The sequence below is a fragment of the Malus domestica genome, chromosome 12 (genome assembly GCF_042453785.1).
Source record: "Malus domestica chromosome 12, GDT2T_hap1".
Taxonomy (NCBI): domain Eukaryota; kingdom Viridiplantae; phylum Streptophyta; class Magnoliopsida; order Rosales; family Rosaceae; genus Malus; species Malus domestica.
In genome coordinates, this window is record NC_091672.1 from 4,546,314 (window position 1) to 4,568,930 (window position 22,617).

The following is a 22,617-nucleotide window of genomic DNA, read 5'->3' on the forward strand; positions in this document are numbered from 1 at the left end:
TTTGGTGATGTTGTTGATCCAAAAGGGCCGTCAGGGCTTGATCTTAGGATGAACAGTTGTGTGGATTTGTTGATGTTATTGATCCAAAGGGCCGTTGGGGCTTGATCTTAGGATGAAAAATTATGTGGATTTATTGATGTTGTTGATCCAAAGGGCCGTTGGGGCTTGATCTTAGGATGAACAGTTATGTGGATTTGGTGATGTTGTTGATCCAAAAGGGCCGTCGGGGCTTGATCTTAGGATGAACAATTGTGTGGATTTGTTGATGTTGTTGATCCAAAGGGCCGTTGGGGCTTGATCTTAGGATGAACAGTTATGTGGATTTGGTGATGTTGTTGATCCAAAAGGGCCGTCGGGGCTTGATCTTAGGATGAACAGTTGTGTGGATTTGTTGAACACTTTCTTCAAGGGCCGTTGGGGCTTGATCTTGAAGGAGAAATTTGACGAAGAACGAAGAGGGCTTTCTTGATCCTTCGGGATTTGCTTGAATTTGGGAGGTTGGATGCTTGAAAGCTTTAGAGTTTCAAAGCTTCAAGGATTTTGGATGTGTGGGGAGTATTCTCTTCCATTTTGGGAGTAGAGAGATGTATTTGTGAATTGGTTCATGATACCTTGATGTAGAAGCCTATTTATAGGCTTTGAGAATGAATCACCACCACAAAATATTTTTTTCTTTTCCAAGCACCATTGCCTAATTTCCCACTTAATACAATTTTAAACTTGAAGTGGTAATTTTATGGCCTAATTTTCCACTTAATATCATTTTAAACTTGATATGTGCATGCTTTGTCATTGCCCAAAATGAGAAGAAAACCTTGTTTTGATCTTCAATGGATTGAAATGTGCTTGCCTTGTCATTGCCCAAAATGAGAAGAAAAACTTGTGTAATCCTCCAAGGGTATTTCTTTTTATTTTGTTGAGTCACACACCATGTGTACAATTTGTATGACACGTGGCATATGCCATGTATGCCTTGACACGTCAAAATTTTAATGCGTTGGTGAACATTTATTTCACCGCAATTTCGATGTCTACAAGGTCACATTAGGTGACTCCGACTAACATATCATTTTGTATTGATTTTATCACCTGGCTTACACATTTGTTGCTGAGATGGTTGACATGGCATATACTTGATTTCCATTGTTCTTGAATATGATTTGTATATATGTATGTAGTATTATTTTCTGGGAAATTATACGGGTTTTACGGTGAGGAGTTAGTACATTTTAAAGAGAAAGATGTTTTCAAAAACTTTGTTTTTGCCTACTCACGTTTTCTGTTTCTCGCCCCTATAGGTTTTAGTTGCTGAGAGTTCGTATCGACAAGGATTCCTGGCGAATTACAGTATAGGTGGCTACCTCTGAGGGTATGATCCTTACCCACACTACTGTATTTTACTTATGCTTTGACGTTGCGTGTGAAATGGGTTCATTCCCGCTCACAGCGCTCTTTTGTCTTTAGGCACTTTTAGGTTTAAATTTATTTACATTTTCCACATCATTATACTTTATGGCTTTGTCACTTTCCAGGTGTTGCCAGAACAGTTCGATTCGGAGTCATATTGGACATTTCGGGTCGAGGTGTGTCAGCTTCTAGGTTTGGTTTCCTCTTTTAGATGGGCCTTGTCTTTGTTGAACTTGACGGGGTATTGGTGTTTTAGGTATTAGTTTGTGCTATAATGTGCTTCAAGAACAACAGTCGCCCCAGTAGGTCGAGCTTGGTGATTATTCATCAATAACTGATTATACTTTTCAGTGAGAAGTAAAACATAGATCAAATCTGAAAACTTAGTGAACTTCTGAGCCCTATATTGTTGATGCAGAATAACATTGGTAGCAGAGAAGGTTGAATAGGTTTTCTCTAGGAGATCCTCCTTGGTCAAGTTCTAGTTATAGAACTTGAGAAGTGATCGGATTCGACAAACTTCATAATTATATTCATTCACAGATTTAAAGTCTTGGAAGCGCAGATGCTGCCAGTCGTGTTTTGCTTCAGGCAAGAAGATGTCATTTTGGTGATCGAAGTGATCAGCCAAAGCGACCCAAAGTGCCCGTGGTCTTCTTCAGAAAGGTACTCGGTTTGCGTGCATCATGAATGTGTCTTCAGATGCTAACCAGTTTATCCGTCTCATCTTCAATGGTGGGCGCAAATTCTTGACGGTGAGATGGAGCTTCACATCTGAAGATCCACTTGAGGTAGTTTCTTCTAAAGACCTCTAAAGCGGTGAAGTAGAGTTTGTTCAAATTCAACATGTCTCTATCACAAAATAAATGGACATGAATATGGTTAGTGTAATGGAGAAAAATCAATCCATTCACATAGGAGTAGAACATTCATATTCTAATAGACATTTATTGGTTTAAAGTTACATAAAAAAACTTTGGGTTTTCATGGGTGATGTTTTTTTTAATGAAAACTTCAGGTTTTCAAACAAGGCATGTTTCTAGAAACTTCGGGTTTCAAAAGAATTATGAACTTCAGGTTCATATGTTCCTGCAGACAAACACAAATATATATACAGAAATATGGAACAATAAAATATGCAAATAGATCTTCATGTCTAAAATTATAATTGAATTGATTATTTGGACTTCGGGCCAAATTTAAAGTGTGGGTGAAAAAAATTATAAAACCCAAAGAGTGCCTAAAAAAATAGGCAATTAAAAACTCAAGGCTCACAGGTAGACTGAGTAATTTAAGGTAATGGGGGTCCAGGCCCAGAAATGTGTTGGAATAGGCATGGTTGGGCTGCAGGCTCAATAGACCAAATGCTCAGATTGGCATGGATCAAGTGTGGGTGGGAACACGTAGGCCCTAGATATGGGGCTTGTTCCAGTGCGGCGTAGACACAGGCACCAACAGAAGGCTAGGATTGTGTGTGGCGCGGTGCATGAGAGAAAGAATAAGCCCAGAACGTCTCAATTGGCTATCGGGCCAATAATCACCAAAGCCCAAAGGGTTGGTGATGTGGGTCAAGGTGATAAGCACAAGTAGGCCCAAAAAATAAGGGTGTTGTCCAATATGGACCAAAGGAAATTGTGGCCCCTTAGGGCTCGGGTTGGATTTGCAGGCTACCCCAGCGACGCTGGGTGTGGGAATCTACTGGAAATGGTCAACGGCACCACTTCAGGCTGTTTTCTATGGTCGAAGCAGGCCATGGTTCATCAGAGAACCAAGTTTTTTGGCGACAGAGGTAAAGTCTCAACGTTGTAGATGTGAGAACCGAAGGGATTCGAGGGGATCCCATGAAAAACTCAAGAAATTCTTCTAGAATTTTTGAAAATCGTTGTTGAAAACGATGAGTTTTGTCCTAAGCACACAATTGCCAATCGTGGTTTCGTCGAAATAATCAACGGGAAAGGCCTTAGCTTCAGGTCGGGTATGGATTAAGGATGGTGGTGCTGGAATGCACGTTTGGGTTCTTTGGGCTTGCAGCCTTGGGATTGGGTTGGGCTCACCAAGCCGATGCAGGTTGCTACCCTACTTACACGGTGGCACTACTTAAAACGGGCATTGCTAGGGTTTCACGAAAACCCTAATTTATTTCTTTAATTTTTTTTTTCGTTTCTAGATTATAAATTAATTCAATTTCATGCATATTCAACATATAATTTAATGCATGGACAAATATTTGATGCAATTCATGGCAATATCAATTCACATAATTCAACGATTATGGATGTAATGCATACACAATTTATGTAGAATCTAAAATTTGCAAAACGTAAAGTTGGATCATGCATTATGGTGAATGTTCATGCTATCAAGGCTGCAAAAATATTGAGTTAAAAACCATTTTTTGGAAGAACTTGATTGCGTGATGATATTGATGAACTGGTTTAATGCAGAAAACTTTCACGTCAGATTCCTAAGCACAGCAGTAGGAGCGTGCTGACAAGGAGAGAGGGAGGTATGTCAGCAGAAAGAGTAGGGAGAGAGATGCATTTGTATGATTGTGTAGAATATGTGTTATTTCCTCTACGCAGTGACTTTATTTATAGTAATAAGGGAGGGAAGAATCCTTTTCCTCCAAGGAATACAAGTCCTAATAGAGAAGAATAACTAGTATTAAATCTAATATAGGATTTACACAATCACACTTAAATACAATGTTTATAACATCATGAAGTTATTTTTTTGGAGTGAAAGTGCGATATTCATTGATAACGAAGGAATAAGTACATAACAAGGGGGTAAGGTGCTTACAATGGGCCTCGATAAAAGCCTTGCTGGTGATTTCAACCCAGACCAAGGGAAAAAGAGCATCCCACACCAATTAATTGACTAATATAACTCTCCTCAAATAGTAGATCCGAAATTACATCGGGGGGATTCTCAAGCCAAACGCCCGGATTAACTGAGACTATACCCATTCTCGCCAACCAATGAACCATTTGTTTTTTTTTTTAGCAAACCCAACCAATGAACCACTTTATTCGATTCTCTTGGACCATATTCGAACTTCCAATGGGGAAATGTCTGCAGCAAGAGATGAATATCACATAAATCATGAAGTTAATTATGGTTTATTATTTTGTTTTCTTTTGCTCTCGTTTCTATTAATGTTTCAGCCAATTATCAATAGATGACTTGAGGATTACTAGGAGTTTAAGGGAAAAATAAATTAAATTAAGAAAGAGAAAAAACGTTGGTGCTCAATGATTGTCTTTCTATTTTGGCAAGGCTGGGGTAGACGGGTTAGTTTGGAATTGGCAACTTAGCCCAAAGAGTGAAAAGAACAAGAGAACGATTTTCAAATTAAAAACAAATCCCTTAAAACAAATCCGTAGAACGCCATTGCGCTCGATTTTGTGTCATGTCCTCCGTTAGACCCAAGTACTCTAAGTATTTTCTTAGGGTCTCTTCCAAAGTTTTTTTAGGTCTTCCTCTACCCTTTCGGCCCTGAACCTTTGTCCCGTAGTCACATCTTCGAACCGAAGCGTTAGTAGGCCTTATTTGCACATGTCCAAACCACCGTAACCGATTTTCTCTCATCTTTCCTTCAATTTCAGCTACTCCTACTTTATCTCAATATATCCCCATTCCTAATCTTATCCTATCTCGTGTGCCCACGCATCCAACGAAGCATCCTCATCTCCGCTACACCCATTTTGTGTACGTGTTGATGCTTCACCGCCCAACATTCTGTGCCATACAGCATCGCCAGCTTTATTGTCGTCCTATAAAATTTTCCCTTGAGCTTCAGTGGCATACGACGGTCACACAACACGCCGGATGTACTCTTCCACTTCATCCATCCAGCTTGTATTCTATGGTTGAGGTCTCCATCTAATTCTCCATTCTTTTTCAAGATAGATCCTAGGTAGCAAAAACGGTCGCTCTCTGGTATTTCCTGATCTCTGATCCTCACCCCTAACTCATTTTGGCCTCCATTTGCACTGAACTTTCACACCATATGTTCTGTCTTTGATCGGCTTAGGCCAAGACCTTTAGATTCCAACACTTCTCTCCAAAGGTTAAGCTTCGCATTTACCCCTTCCTGAGTTTCATCTATCAACACTATATCGTTTGTGAAAAGTATACACCAAGGAATATCATTTTGAATATGTCCTGTTAACTCATCCATTACCAACGTAAAAAGGTAAGGACTTAAGGATTGTTGATGCACAAAATCAGTGAGGACTTTGGTACAACAAAAAGCATTAAGTTTGTGATATTCGCTAGATTGCTCCGGTCATTAGTTTGGATAAGTATGTAAATGGATAGAGACAGGAAAGCAAACACAAGATGTACGTGGTTCACCCAGATTGGCTACGTCCACGGAGTAGAGGAGTTCTCATTAATTGTGAAGGGTTTACACAAGTACATAGGTTCAAGCTCTCCTTTAGTGAGTACAAGTGAATGATTTAGTACAAATGACATTAGGAAATATTGTGGGAGAATGATCTCCTTTTATAGAAGAGAGTTTCTAGCCTTGTTCTGACATTGACACGTATTGTGTTGTGATTGGCTTCCGATGTTGGCACGTGTCACGCCATGATTGGCTTCTGATGTCAACACATGTCGCTCTGTGATTGGCCTCCTGGTTGGAGGGAAACTCTTCTGGGTCCTTGACGATGTAACGTTGACCGGTGCTCGGTAGTTTCAGTATTGGTCAAGTATGGTACAAACAGTGCTCCCCTAAGTTCCCAAGTGAGGAAAGCTCATCGGTTGGGGTCTTGCAAGATCCAAGCCGCTGAGTAATCACGAAACTTCTAAGTACCGAAGTGTGGTATCGTCTTCATTTACCTTATCTGTCTCATGGGTAGATGTGGCATCTTCTCTGGAAGTACTCTTCCTCCATCCAGTGGTGGTATCTTTAACTGGCGGAGATGCACAAGGTATATATCAATTTCACTTGAAGCTTACTTGTAGTTTCAAGCTTGGTCAAGCGCGATACAAACCATGTAGCCGGAGTCCCCCAAGTCGCCGAGCTAGGGGATCTGCTAAAAGAGGTGACATATAAGGTAAGCAATAAGAGCTCTAGGCAATCAGTGCCAGATCAGAAGTTTAATTTCGAGTTCCGGCTGATTGTTCTCATTCTCCCTATCTTGCAGGCAGCATGAAGGATAAAGAGAAGAAAAGGAGAAGAGATGATATGAGATACTTTTGCTTTTGAAGAAGTAACTTTCCCTAGGCTTATTCTTGAACTGGGCTGGAGGGTTTTCTGGTTTCCTCCAGAGTATAAGGCCAACTGAAGAATTTGAGGGTCAAAACAAGTTCATCAAATCTAGAGTACGTTCGACCCTGCTGATATGTGATACTTTTGCTGTTGACAAAGTAGTGGATGTATCGGCACGTGTTCTGTTACGCTTGTCTCCACATGCTTCCTTGTATCCTTGTCACTTGCCATATCTGTTCCTCAGACAGATGTGGTATCTTCTTTGGAAGCATAAGATGAAGATGAGTACTTGAAAGCAATGCCAGGTAGGTAATCAGGTAAGGGGTTCCAGGCAGTCAGTTCCTAACTGGAAGCTGGATTCCAAGTGCTGACTGATTGCTCTTTTTCTCCTTGTCTTGCAGGTAAGAACAAGGCCAAAGGAAAAGATAAGGAAAAAGCATGATATGGGATACTCTTGCTTTTAACCCTGATGATATGAGATATTCTTGCTCTGGTGTAGCTTGTTTGCAGAGGTATTATCGGGGGGAAAGAAAGCTGAGTATTTCGAGAGGCTTCGTAGGGAGTGCCCTCTCAGATATGAGGAAGGGTTAAGCATTTTTGCAGGTCTGCCTGTCCGTTGAGGATGGAGGTCGACATATATAGGAGTCTCCCTAACAACAAATAGTAATGCTATTCCTTTACCCTGCTTGGTCATAACACTGTAGTGAGAGCTGCCAGTTTCACGTGTTTTAACTCTGTCAGAGCACTTTGAAAAAGTGGTCTGTGGTATCTGGAAAGTTGATGTTGCGTGTGAAGATTACAGACAAGCTTTATCCAAGAAGATCTGGCTCTCGAAGTTGAGAAAGCGGTGCCTCTTCGGTTTTCAAACAAGCAATCCTGTCGGGGATCTGGCTCTTGAGATTCGGAGAACGGTGCATCTTTGGTTTTTGAGAAAGCAATCTTGCTGGGAGTCTGGCTCTCGAGATTCGGAGAGCGGTGTCTCTTCGATTTTTGAGAAAGTAATCATGTTGGGAGTCTGGCTCTCGAGATTCGGAGGGTAGTGCCTCTTCGATTTTGGAGTAAGCAATCTTGTTGGGAGTGTTTTCTCTAATGTGAGTAAAGGTTGGGCATGTTTGCTAGTCTACCTTACCACGGAGCATAGAGGTTGACACACAGGGACTTTCCAATTATCCAGCAGTGGTGCTGTTCCTTTACCCTTATGGGTAATAATATGGTAGCTAGACCTTCAAAATTTATGTGTCTAAACTTTGTTAGTGTTGTTTCTTTACTATTCTTTTACCCTTCTTGGTCATAACGATGTAGTGGGAGCTGCAAGCTTCACATGTCTAAACTTTGTCAGAGATCTTTGGCAAAGTTATCTGTGGTACCCATGAGCTGATGTTGCATGTGGAAAGTGGATGATTGAACAGTAAGATTCACATGCTTTATACTTCACCAGAAATCTTCGACAGAATGCCCGTAATTTTTGCAAAGCTGAATGTGCATGTGACAGGTGCTGACAAGGCTGAAAAAGCAGGTGCCTCTTCGATTTCTGAGATCGGCCCTTGTGGTCTTTGAGCAGCCCAGCTTTTGAGAAAGCAAGCGCCTCTTCGATTTCTAAGATCGGCTTTCGTGGTCTTTGAGCAGCCCAGCTTTTGAGAAAACAAATGCCTCTTCGATTTCTGAGATCGGCCCTTGTGGTCTCTGAGCAGCCCAGCTTTTGAGAAAGCAAACGCCTCTTCGATTTCTGAGCAGGCGCCTATTCGATTTCTGAAGCTCCGTCGAGTGCATATTTTTATAGAGGCTGGTATTAAGTTCCAAAGCACACTTGAATCTCTACTAGTAGAAGCTCCCTTCTTGCACTTCTAAGATCTTGATTTGTCCGACCTCTTCTCTCTTCAACACCTTTGAAAATGTCTGGCCCTTCCGACTGTCGTTTTGACTTAAACCTTGTTGAAGAGGCAGCCACGCCTTCTCCAGACAACATATGGCGCCCATCCTTCTTATCTCCTACTGGTCCTCTTACCGTTGAGGATTCCATAATGAAGAATGATATAACCGCTGCGGTGGTGGCCAGAAACCTTCTCACTCCTAAAGATAACAGACTACTTTCCAAACGGTTTGATGCGTTGGCTGTTAAGGATTCTCTGGCTCTCAATGTTCAGTGTGCAGGTTCTGTGTCTAATATGGCCCAACGCCTATTTGCTCGAACCTGCCAAGTTGAATCATTGGCGGCTGAAGTGATAAGTTTCAAACAGGAGATTAGAGGGCTCAAGCATGAGAATAAACAGTTGCACCGGCTCGCACATGACTATGCTATAAACATGAAGAGGAAGCTTGACCAGATGAAGGAATCTGATGGTCAGATTTTATCTGATCATCAGAGGTTTGTGGGTTTGTTCCAAAGGCATTTATTGCCTTCGTCTTCTGAGGCTGTACCGTGTAGTGAAGCTCCAAATGATCAACCTCCGATGCCTCCTCCTTCTAGGGTTCTGTCCAGTACTGAGGCTTCGAATGATCACCTTCCGGTGCCTTCTCTTTCTGGGGCTCTACCGACTGCTAAGACTTTTCCTAAGCAACCTTTGTGAAGGCTCCATCTTATTTGTTTATTTTGACTCATGTATATGCACATATTTGTAACTTATCGGAGATATCAATAAATAAGCTTTGCTTCATTTCAACGTATTGTGTTAAATATACCAAAGCCTTCTTCACTAAGTTCTTTGAATTTTTCTTTTGTTGGAGCTTGTATGTTGAAGCTTTGTGAGTGGAGCATGTAGGTTGAGGTAGTGTTCCCTTAATTTCCCGAGTGAGGAAAACTTCTTGGTTGGAGACTTGAAAAATCCAAGTCACTGAGTGGGGTCGACTATATGAATCTTAGAATGCCATTGTGCTAAGTCCTGTGTCATGTCCTTCGTTAGATCCAAGTACTCTAAGTATTTTCTTAGAGTCTCTTCCAAAGTTTTCCTAGGTCTTCCTTTACCCCTTCGGCCCTGAACCTCTGTCCTGTAGTCGCATCTTCTAACCGGAACGTCAGTAGGCCTTCTTTACATATGTCCAAACCACCGTAATCAATTTTCTCTTAGCTTTCCTACAATTTCGGCTACTCCTACTTTACCTCGGATATCCTCATTCCTAATCTTATTCTTTCTTGTGTGCCCACATATCCAACGAAGCATCCTCATCTCCGTTACACCCATTTTGTGTACGTGTTGATGCTTCACCGCCTAACTTTCTGTGCCATACAGCATCGCCGACCTTATTGCCGTCCTATAAAATTTTCCCTTGAGCTTCAGTGGCATACGGCGATCACACAACACTCCAGATGCACTCTTCCACTTCATCTATCCAGCTTGTATTCTATGGTTGAGATCTCCATCTAATTCTCCGTTCTTTTGCAAGAGAGATCCTAGGTAGTGAAAGCAGTCGCTCTTTGGTATTTCCTGATCTCCGATCCTTACCCCTAACTCATTTTGGCCTCTATTTGCACTGAACTTGCACTCCATATATTCTGTCTTTGATCGGCTTAGGCGAAGACCTTTAGATTCCAACATTTCTCTCCAAAGGTTAAGCTTCGCATTTACCCCTTCCTGAGTTTCATCTATCAACACTATATCGTCTGCGAAAAGCATACACCAAGGAATATCATCTTGAATATGTCCTATTAACTCATCCATTACCAACGCAAAAAGGTAAGGACTTAAGGATGAGCCTTGATGTAATCCTACAGTTATAGGGAAGCTTTCGGTTTGTCCTTCATGAGTTCTTATGGCAGTCTTTGCTCCTTAGTACATATCCTTTATAGCTTGGATATATGCTACTCGTACTCTTTTCTTCTCTAAAATCCTCCAAAGAATGTCTCTTGGGACCCTATCATACGCTTTTTCCAAATCTATAAAGACCATGTGTAAATCATTTTTCCCATCTCTATATCTTTCCATCAATCTTCGTAAGAGATAGATTGCCTCCATGGTTGAGCACCCTGGCATGAACCTGAATTGGTTGTCCGAAACCCATGTCTCTTGCCTCAATCTATGCTCAATGACTCTCTCCCAGAGCTTCATTGTATGACTCATTAGTTTAATACCCCTATAGTTCATGGAATTTTGTACATCGCCCTTATTCTTGTAGATAGGCACCAAAGTGCTCTTTCGCCACTCATTTGGCATCTTCTTCATTTTCAAAATCCTATTGGAAAGGTTAGTGAGCCATGCTATACCTGTCTCTCCCAAGACTTTCCACACTTCAATCGGTATATCATCTGGGCTTACTGCTTTTCTATGCTTCATCTTCTTCAAAGCTACAACCACTTCTTTCTTCCTGATTAGACGATAAAAGCAGTAGTTTCTACACTCTTCTGAGTTATTCAACTCCCCTAAAGAAGTACTCCTTTCATGTCCTTCATTGAAAAGATTATGAAAATAACCTCTCCATCTGTTTTTGACCGCGTTCTCTGTAGCAAGAACCTTTCCATCCTCATCCTTGATGCACCTCACTTGGTTTAGGTCCCTTGTCTTCTTTTCCCTTGCTCTAGCTAGTTTATAGATATCCAACTCTCCTTCTTTGGTATCTAGTTGCTTATACATATTGTCATAAGCCGCTAACTTAGCTTCTCTCACAGCTTTCTTCGCCTCTTGCTTCGCTCTTCTATACCTTTCACCATTTTCATCGGTCCTATCTTTGTATAAGGCTTTACAACATTCCTTCTTAGCCTTCACCTTTGTTTGTACTTCCTCATTCCACCACCAAGATTCCTTTTGGTGTGGAGCAAAGCCCTTAGACTCTCCTAATACCTCTTTTGCTACTTTTCGGATACAATTAGCCATGGAATCCCACATTTGGCTAGCTTCCCCGTCTCTATCCCACACACACTAGGTGATTACTTTCTCTTTGAAAATGGCTTGTTTTTCTCCTTTTAGATTCCACCATTTAGTCCTTGGACACTTCCAAGTCTTGTTTTTTTTTCTCACTCTTTTGATATGTACATCCATCACCAACCAGCGATGTTGATTAGCCAAGCTCTCTCCTGGTATAACTTTGCAATCCTTACAAGTTATACGATCTCCTTTCCTCATTAGAAGAAAATCTATTTGTGTTTTTGATGACCCACTCTTGTAGGTGATCACATGTTCTTCTCTCTTCTTAAAGAAGGTGTTGGCTAAGAAGAGATCATATGCCATTGCAAAATCCAAGATAGCTTCCCCATCCTCGTTTCTCTCCCCAAAACCATGGCCACCATGAAAACCTCCATAGTACTCACTCTGTGGTCCTTATTCGAATTTGAAGGACTCCCTCACAAGCCAGTACGACAAGATTTTCTAATGTAAAGGGTTTGTGCCATTAGTCTTGTAAATTTCCTACTACTCACTAGGTTTCCTCATTTGTTTCGTAGCGGTCGAGGCAAATATTTGTTGTAAACTAATTTAACTTTGAGGATCATGTTGTGTGGAATTTTTCAGGTCGACAGGCCGAGGACCCATTCCAACAACACCGATACTGTCCCCACTTAACCACTTGCACAATCCTCAGGTGTGGGGTTTTATCACAAAAGGCCTCGATGTTAGTTAAAGTAGGGTAATTCTATTTAAAGTACTCTTGACATTCAAACCACACCTTTTGGGTACGTGCTTTGAATTATGTTGTACTTTCCTTCCCCCTTATCCTCTTCATTTCTCCTTGCACAATTTCTAATTCCTCATTTGGGAGTTTGTTTAAACATTTTTATTTTCCAAGACACCCACAACGACTGCAGATACTCACGAGTAATGTAACCTAAAAGTAAAGATGAAACATGCATTGCAGAAATAGAGTTCGAAATTCGAATTGAATCTCACAAATATGCACAACACAAATGTAATGACATTCCCAAAATGTTGAAAACCAATTGTCCCACATTGGACAGAGGGAAGGAGAAAGATTACTTTAAATATAATTACCTCACTTTAACTAATACCGAAGCCTTTTGTGATAAAACCCCACACCTGAGGGTTGTGCAAGTGGTTAAGTGGGAACAATATCGGTGTTGTTGGAATGGGTCCTTAGCCTGTCGACCTGAAAAATTCCACACAACATGATCCTCAAAGTTAAATTAGTTTACAACAAATATTTGCCTCGACCGCTACGAAACAAATGAGGAAACCTAGTGAGTAGTAGGAAATTTACAAGACTAATGGCACAAACCCTTTACATTAGAAAATCTTGCCGTACTGGCTTGTGAGGGAGTCCTTCAAATTCGAATAAGGACCACAGAGTGAGTACTGCCTAAGGTTTGCAACTTCATACCATGAGTTCAGAACCGAAAGGTGCTTGTCCGTGCCAGAAAATGCCAATTGGATTTCTAGGCTGCAGTCCACAGAGCCACCATGGTTTATGCAGCTCGAGGTCTTGATCGCGCAGTGCTGATTGTTGAGGCAAACAAAGCTGGAGCTCCCTGAACATTTGGAGCACCCATCCTTTTTCCAGTACAAGTTCTGCAGCCTTGCCCTTATTGAACTCAAGCACCTGTGTAAACAAAACCTCACTCACTATATATAACATTAAGCTGAAAATCACAATGGCACGGAAATAATTCCAATTCAAAGTCCGATTTCGGTTCCAAAGTATTTACTTACAAGGGTAAAGCTGGTGACAGTGTAGGTAGCATTGACAACAAAAGTAGGAAGGGACCTTGCGGCATATTTACGCCCGGCAAACGCAACCATAAACCCATAAGTATCCTGATAATTCAATACCAAGAACACCGAATTAATGGCTTGTATTCGAAACTAGCAAAAACTCAATAGCTCCAATAATTTTTTTTTTTAAATTGCAATTATTCTAGTAAAGTTTGTAACTTTATTCAAAGTTTGATACTTGGAGGAGGTTCAAAATGTTCGTTTTCAAATATTGTAAAAAATGAAAAAAAAAATTGCAATTGATATACAAGCACATCAAGACCCTAATTCAAGCTAAAAATTGCAAGAAAAAGGAGGGATATTAGAGAGAGAACGAACCGGATTGAAGGAGGAGGAGTTGACGGAGAGGAGGGAGATCTCGTCAACTTTGGGTCGGAAAACGGAGATCTGGGCATTGGAGGAGAGAAAGAGTCTGGAGTCGCAGGGAGACAGCTGAACGGTGCCGTTTCGTTGGAAAGATTCCTTGGAGGCGAAGGCAATTCCGAAGGTGAACCCGTCGGACCTCTCCACCGTCGTGTCCGCGCACGGCGAGTACACGTTGTTGTTGTTGCTACCGTCGATTAAATCACCGCCGTCGTCATTGTCATGATTGTGATCACCAAGGTCGTCGTCCATGGGGGAAACACTGCCATGATTGATCCGACGTTTGGGGATTTTTGGAGGACAGAGAAAATAGGTTTTTTTGTTAAGCTGGAGAGGGGCCTTAAACAAGACTCGAAATCTATACGTATATGATTTTTTTTCGGGGTCGGAAAGATCCATATAGGCATTTCAACTTTCATCTGATCACCATTATATGATTTACAAGCGTTATGAATTAAACTCATAATAATTTTTAAAAAGGGGACTTTAAAAAAAATAAAAAATAAATAAGGGACTAACTTATGACTTCGCTATGACATTCCACCATTCTGGAGCCAGGAAGAATCACAGAGACATTTCAAATGTCACCATCATGTGATACACCAGCCCCATAAGTCGAATATATGACTTGCTATTTACATGATTAGAAAGATTAAAACATATCAACATGTAAAAAGCTTGTAACTCAAGTAATGAAGAACATCGTTGAAAAAAAAATAGTGATGAACATTTATCTCTACTCTCTATTCTTTCACTTGCATTCCTGCTAGCACTACAAAAAGCTCTGATCTTAATGCCCCTACTACTGTTGTGCAGCTTTCCTCGAGTTTGTAGAGTCGGGTTTCCCGTTCATCCACAACAGAGGAGCCACTCCCACTAGGCAGGCGGCCTCGGGTCATAACACACTCTACGAACAACAAATACAATTTGAAGTTGACTTATTTGCTCAATCAATTGTCAGAATGTGTATCAGATGCCATAAGGGCCCAATATATTAATAGCATCTTTGTCCAAAGCTTCGAATGAGACTTCGAGGTCATAAGTTTGATTCTTTATTCACATCGCTTGTACCCAAAAATATAACCGACAATATTCAACTAATGTTATAAGAGGTTGCCATTTACACTGCAAAATAGTCTTATAAAAGTATATTACCTTTTTATTTTTCTAGTGAATAATATGGATTATTATATCATTTGTGTGTTGATTAATCAATGAGTTGGCATGGACAGAAGACAAATATAAACTAGAAAACCTAAACACAAGCAATTGTCACCCATAAAGTGATTAAGAGTATTTATCATATATTTGATTTCGATTTAAATTTTCTTTCCAAATTCAGTAAATCAAAATAAAGAAGGTTAACTAAATTTGTTTATGAGGCCAGCTTTAAGGACATGTTTGGATGGGGAACGTATTTTCTCATAAAAATCTACTTGTTCCATGCTTCTTCGGCTTGTAGGTAAATGAAATTACAAATTTTATAAAGTCGGGAAAACTTTCAGAAACTATGTTGGGTATGGAGATGCTCTAATCAAACACTGTTTTCACCAATCTTCATGACACGTCTATTTATATTAAATTTGTGATTTTAATAACAATAACAAAGTCTTATTCTATTAAGGGAGATCCGTTATATAAATTTTAGAACGTTAATGTGCTCGATTTTTACACCAAGTCTTTCGTTAGCTCCACTTCATGTATTTCTTAAAGTATCTTTTCAAGTCTTCCTTAATAATTTTGTAATTCTTTTATTTTTCTTTTTGTTACAACATCAACCATCCAATTCATTTCTGATTCACTTCACATTGGGTTGGAACCGTTGGATGAATTAAAATTGCCCAGTTTAGACACCAATCAACAATATTGGATGTAACTTTCTCAAAATTTAAAAATCCAAACTGATTAAGAACCTTATTTCAGTTATGACACATAATGACCAAATTTAGACTGGATTGGATGACTCAATATAGTATGTGTTGATGGAAGAAATGGAGTAGAACTTCAAAAAATTTGTCAACGTTAAATTATGAAGATCGACTAGTCATGAAGAGAACTTTTTCTTTGAATCAGAGTTTTTGACAGTTCACGGTCCTTGCATCTTTGACAAAAATTTTAACAGCCAAAATCTCTAATTTATGGAATAACCTGTAGCATCACCAAAATATAAAAAACTAGACAACCCCAAATAATTATTTCTTTTAATTATTTTTAGAATAAGGCTGTTACCAAAAACAAATGCTAACTTCCAATTCATATCTTACCTATAGAGATTGGAGAGGATATTCTAATATCTGCATGTATCTTGTTTTCTGTGGGCACATAAAAATCAGCTAACCTTATTTTTTATAAAATAGCACTAAACACCAACTAACCTTGCAATGCATGGAACGGCCTTTGCACGCCAAAACAGATGGGGGGAAAAAACAAAAGAGAATTCCATCAGATGAGGACATGATTGGTTTGGATGAGAGAGAGAGAGAATTAATTAATGGAGAATCATTCAATGGCGTAGCCACCCACAAGGCTAAGGTGAGCTGTAGTTCAGGGATGTTTTATGTAAAGATAGTGTTATTCATGCATTCATTTTTACTTCTTACACACTTTTCTTAATTGTCGGTTGTTTGGATCGAATGAATTGAAAATGATCACTGACAAAATATTAATAAGACTGTGTTCAATGTAAAAATGGTTTGTGAATAGATCTATTCTTTTGTAAACTCATGCTTATAGCCTACTGAATTTCAATACATATTATTATTTAATGTATATTTAGTAGAGGAGAGGTAGTAAATAATAGTTTTATGCTAAAAATTATAAATTAGTTCTATCTCCAGTCCCTCTTTATTCTATTCTTTAAAGAAAAAGACCATTTAACCTATGTAATTTAGCCTTTGTGCTTCTTACTCAAGAACATATTAATAAGTTCTTTAAATGCACAATTAAATCTCTATCTCCGCAATTCCTAACTTTCCGTTGAAATGAATGTCACCTTTGGTACGTTCTTAATCTCTTTATTTACTTATTCTTGATTTAATTAGTAGGTTAATTATTTATATGGTCCTTGAATTTATCGGTTAGGGTTATGATTTTGAGAATATTTTATATTATATTGTTGTTCTTTTATATTGATTATTATATATTTTATATAAGCAAAAAAAATAAACATATGATTTTATGGTATTATTTTCAACTAGCCCACCCAAGAAAAAAATCCTGGCTCCGCCCTTGACCGCATTCACTTTTTCTTTTTCATTATGCAATGTTATATGATAATCAAAACTATTCATGCAAAAAATCAACTGTATTGAAAAATGAAAATCGGTTAGTCGTTTTACTAGTGTGATATTCCAAGCACTTAGTTCGATTATTTATTTGATAACAATTAGATAGCTAATCCGATTCTCCACGTCGTAGGATTTTAGCATAAATGATTTTATGAAATGTCGAGAAGTTAGACAATTTTGATCGTCAACCGAGTAGATGATGAATGATGAGAGGCGAGTAAGCTAGCTAGCAATTCCCTATGATTGATTAATTGAATTGCTCAAATAAGAAATAGAGATGCTAAGTTGAAAGAAAGACGTTACTCACAAGAGACAACCAGCTAAACCTGCAAAATTATATCACAAAACGTTGACCTTCAAAACTTGCAGACACATGAAGAAGGGGATCATCTACCGATCCCTTCCACCTAATTCTCTTCATCAAACAATCCGAATCCTTGAAATTTGATCTAACGGTTAAAATTATTATAACTTTTAAAGTGAGCCCCTGTTGTTAACCGTTTGATCAAATTTCAAGAGCCCATATTATTTAATGAGGAGAATTAAGTGGAAGGGATCCGGAGATGATCCCTTTCCGACACATGATCCATAATCTAACGCAAAGAAATTCACATGTAATGCCTCATTCACCCCTCTAAGAAATTTACATGTAATGCCTCATTCACCTCTCTCTCTCTCTCTCTCTCTCTCTCTCTCTCTCTCTCTCTCTCTACTTAGCTCCACCTGCATTTTATCGTTTGGTATGCAGACGGGACGGGACGGAACGGAATGGGACGGGACAGGACGAGACGGAACGGAATGGGACGGGACAGGACGGGACGGAACAGAGAGGGAGCAAAGATGCTCTTGGATGGAAACAATGAGGAAGAAGAAGGAGACGGAGAGGTTATAATTTTGTGTTCCACGGATGTGGAACAAGTCATTCTAAGGGGTGAGGTGGAACAAAAATTCACCCAAAACTCGTTCTGTGGAACAACGCGTTCCACTCGTTTTAGGCGTACCAAACGTGGGACGGAACGTCCTGTCCCACTCCGTTCCGTCCCGTCCCACGTACCAAACTGTACCTTAATTATAACTCCACCAACCCTCTTCCTCCTCTCTCTCATCTAGTAGTTGACTACGCAAAACTTGATTATCTAAACAAAAATGCAAGAGATCAAACTTTTAGATTATCTTTTGTAAATCAAATAATGTGACGGTTGGTAATTGAGTATCCTTTTATTAATTTAAAAAATAATGTATTTATTAATCGTTACATCATGTGGTTTACAAAAAAATAATAAAAAATAAAAAATAAAAAAATAAAAGAGAAAAAACTATAACTTTGTTCTCTAGCATCACCCTTTCCCAAATAACCAATTCTTTTGTCATTGAGGCCATGGCTGACCAAACCAAAACCACTTCTATCATCTGCAACTCCTTCTTCCCTTTTTTTTCTTGCCTTTTTTCAAAAGGAAGAGAGAGAGGGAAAGATCATGAACGCCACAAGCAACTCCGGCGGCTTCCTTGGCTCCAACAACATTGGTGGTTTTGGTTATGCCATTGGTGTATCAGTTGGTATCCTCTTCCTCATAACAACCATCACCCTTGCCTCCTACTTCTGCACCAAAACTCAGCAGCCTGCTGTCCCGCCCAGACTCAGGATCGCTTACAACACCCTTGATCCGCCCGGTTTACAGAACTTTGTTGTGGACATAGGACTCGATGACAACACGATTGAGAGCTACCCGAAAATGCTCTACTCCGAGGCCAAGCTCCAAAAGAAAGACTCCACTTCCTCCTGCTGCTCCATATGTCTTGTGGATTACAAGGGCAATGACACGCTGTGGCTGCTGCCAGATTGTAGACACGCTTATGACACCCTACATGTCCAGTCTGCAGAAAGTCTCCACTCCCAACGCCCTTGTCAACTCCTCTAGCAGAGGTGGTACCATTGGCGAGCAGGCAAGACTGATGGAACCTCCTCGCCTATGAAACAGATTTGATTTTTTGTGGTCTTTTCCATTGCTTGTATATTGAAAAATTCATTAGAATGCATAACATTGGAGTTCTGTGCCAACTGTTGATGGAGCTCTATTTTTTCTCCAATTCTTTTTTATGTAGCTTGAGATCTGGTTGTACAAATTCGGAATAATTTGGGATTTCATTTCGTACAGTATTTAAGGAGCATATGGTTTCCTGTGGCAGGAACAGAAACTGGTCCAAAATTATCTGACATGTCTGGAAGAAATATAAACATGCTCAGAAAATGCTTTGAGAGTTAAATAAACACCCTTAGGAGAAACATCGGTTTTCCCTTAACAATACACCAGATGCTGTATAAATTTAGCTGCATATCTGGTTTGTTCCCACCCCTTTACCACAATAACTCCCTAAATAACTAACTGAATTTATATGTTCAGCATACGAGTGAACGACACACAAATAATTCTCGACATGAGATAGATTCTGCCCCGCTTCATCTAACTATATGAGGACCTTAACAAAAGAAAATTACGCACTGTCCTCCTCATTGTTTATTCTAGATCACCTACCGAAACCGCCTCCACCTCTCAGTCTCCCTCGTTAATTTTAAACAAATTCCTATTCCATTAATTCGTCATGTGCAACCAGATCAATAGTTGGTGCTATGTTGAGCACTTGTCAACCCTCCTCCACCTCTCAGTCTCTCTCTTCTTTCCTTTTCCAAACACATGTTTTGCATTCTAATTTTGGCACATTGATAGCAACGTAGCATTTTCGTGTCAATGTTTTTGCCCGGTCGTCAACCAGAAACATTGCTTCCCAATACAATAATGTGGCATTCATTCATGTTTTCACTGGCTGCAGTGCTACCTAGTGACTAAGACAAACTCGAATTGAATGCCGAGTGAACATCGTGTTCGTGGCAGGAATTTCCGCTGGGGATGTTTCTTGGCCGACGAGCACACAGCTCCCCTGGAGGTTGGCGCCGGTTGAGGGCTGCTGTCGGGCTTCTGCTTCGTTTCTGGGCGTTGTCGGGCAAGTCTCGTCGGGCAAGACTCTTCAGGCAAGGCTCTTCGGGCAAGGCTTAAAGAGAAGGACAGCGTTAACTTTGAGAGGTGCCTTTGTGGGGCCTTAGGTATAGGCCTTGAGGCTCACAATCAAGGTTAACATTCAGGTGCTCAGGCGTGCCACTGCCATCTTTAGCATGGCAGATGTAAAATGGTTGTCGTTCTTTCATTGTATATATATATATATATATATGTATCCAAGAAACCGTGTTAGTTACAACAGGTGCCTTTGTGGGGCCTTAAATGTAGGCCTTGAGGCTTCCCATCAATAACTAAACCAGTGCTCGAACACATCATATTTATTCTTGTGATTGTAGGAGTCTTCTAACTATTATATTTCTGATTACCCGAATCCAAGGAATAGAACGAACCCAACTGGGTGCCTTTGTGGGGCCTTAGGTGTAGGCCTTGAGGCTTCCTATCAGAGTTCATTCTTATGCTTAGACTCTTGAGATCGCTGAATAGGATGAATCCAAATGGATGCCTTTGTGAGGCCTTAGGTGTAGGCCTTGAGGCTTTCCATTAGAGTCCATCCCATAGTTAAGCGTTCTATGATAATCATGATATAATAGAAAGAAAACTAGAAGGTAGGTCGATTACTTGCGCCCCAAGTAACTTCGGACTTCTCGTTTATCAAGGATTGTCGTGGATGGGTTAAGTCCACATAAAGTTCTTTTTTATGCCTTGAGGCCAAGGACTTTCAAACTAATCAAATTTACATGCCTGCGGGCTTAGGACTTGGATCTAATTTAAGCATTGAAGATATATTTAAATCGGATCCAAGTATTGAGAAAGCTTTGTCATAGTGATTTTGCTAGAAACAGACTTGCATATAACTAAAAATATACAACATATTGCTAGACTTTAAAGAAAGAGAAGACAAAGACAGAACAAAGCAGGTCGGGCAAGATTAAACCTTATCAATTAAGGCTGATCGTCTTGCAGGTCCCTATCTTTGTGGTTCTGTCACAGGTCTGAAAGCTTAGAGGTGGAGAGGGGAAGGAGAATACAAAAGGGTGAATCGATACTACAACAAGTTAGAGCAGGGTAGCAGAGCTATTACAAAGTTTAGGAGAAAAGAGTATCCCGCGGGGGATAAAGGCTGGTCCCGAATGGGATGAAGGCTTGGCTGACTACAGCTTCGTTTGGAAGGCAAATCTGGCTTTGAGCAGAGTTTTGGCTTGCAGTTGTTTGTTTGTTTGAGTGTCCTTGCTCCTGTCTTCTCTTCCTCCTTTTATAGACTACTCGGTTCGGCTCCTGTAGCGACAGCTTTGCCCGAATGCGGTCTGAGGGTGATGACTTATCAGCTTTGTTACATGCAATGCCACCATAAAGTACTTTATGGGCTGTGCAGTCTGATCAGTCTACACCACTTGGTCTTTGGGTAGGTAGGCAAATGGCCTTTGTGACTTGTATCAAGTCAGAAAAGGCCATTTCCTGCCTTCCCAAGTTTTGGCTGGGCTTTGATCTTCTATGTTCGTCCAGGCCTCCTTTTGGGCCGACTCCATCCTTGGGCCAAAAATCAAGTTTTAATCCAAACAGTGCCCCCTTCAATTAATGTGAAAGTTGGAATCCCAAGTGTCGACATTGATTGAATACCCGCATGCATGCATATCCGTCCTTGGGAATTGGTGCTTCTGGTGCCCCTTGCTCTTCTCATGACCCTTGAACTGTCCTTTGAGCCCTATAAAATCTAGCTCGGGACTTCTCCTATCAAACTACCAACTTTCCTTTGGCTCTGGCCTTCAACTTCCATCCAACTTGAGCGTTCTTGTTTTCTCTTAGCATCTGAGAAATGGGTTTCTTATGTTTTGAGTGGAGTTTCCTAAAACTCCCCTTTCGCGAGAAAAGGAGGTTTCACCTGATGACCGCTTTCTCCAACACCCTTGGTCGACCGCCCCTCTATCTCCAACACCCCTGGTCAGGCGGCTTCCTCCCGATGGCTTGCCTTCCCGCAAGTTGTGGTGATAAGTTGGGCTTCACCATCACATATGGTGACAGCCCCGTCGGAGGATCCTCTACCAGGCTCATGTTGGCCGCACAATCCGATCACCCGATTGGGTTCCATCCATGAAGACGTCGGGAAACCAGCTGAAGACACCACCATACTCAGAGAGAATTAAATGTAATACATAGGATTGGAACTCTGTAATTTTCATCAATTTGTCGACATGAAATAAATACTATTTTAGCAATTTCTGTCTTTCTTCCTTCTTCGAATGTTTGATGAACAAAAAACACTGCATATGAGATTCCCGAAGCTCGTTTCACTCTGCCCCCTCTTCAATGTAACAATCCCTAACATCCCATAATGTAGGACAATATTTCTTTAAGAATCTAACATTAAAGGGATGTTTCTGCCCATTTCCTTCGAGGTCCGCTAGGTAGTATCCTCCTTTATTCAAGACTCGACTAATAATAAAAGGACCTTCCCATGTCGGGCTCCACTTTCCAAAACCCCGAAGCTGAGCTCCTAGCGGGAGAACTGTTTTCCATACTAAATCTCCCTCTTTAAAGGACTTCACCTTCACCTTCTTGTTATAAGCTCGGGCAACAACTATCTTTCCTTCTTGAATCTGGTTCAAGGCTTCAATTCGGGGTACATCCAGGTCTTCAATACCTTGACACATGGCTTCAATATATTCTGCACTATGTAA

At 40.4% G+C, this 22,617-nt stretch overlaps 2 pseudogenes; one reads left to right on the forward strand and one right to left on the reverse strand.

The window, feature by feature from the left end:
• Nucleotides 1-12,453: 12,453 nt before the first annotated feature.
• LOC103413531 (uncharacterized) lies at nucleotides 12,454-13,991 on the reverse strand (annotated as a pseudogene).
• Nucleotides 13,992-18,325: 4,334 nt separating this feature from the next.
• On the forward strand, nucleotides 18,326-18,882 carry LOC103423238 (RING-H2 finger protein ATL70-like; annotated as a pseudogene).
• Nucleotides 18,883-22,617: the final 3,735 nt, after the last annotated feature.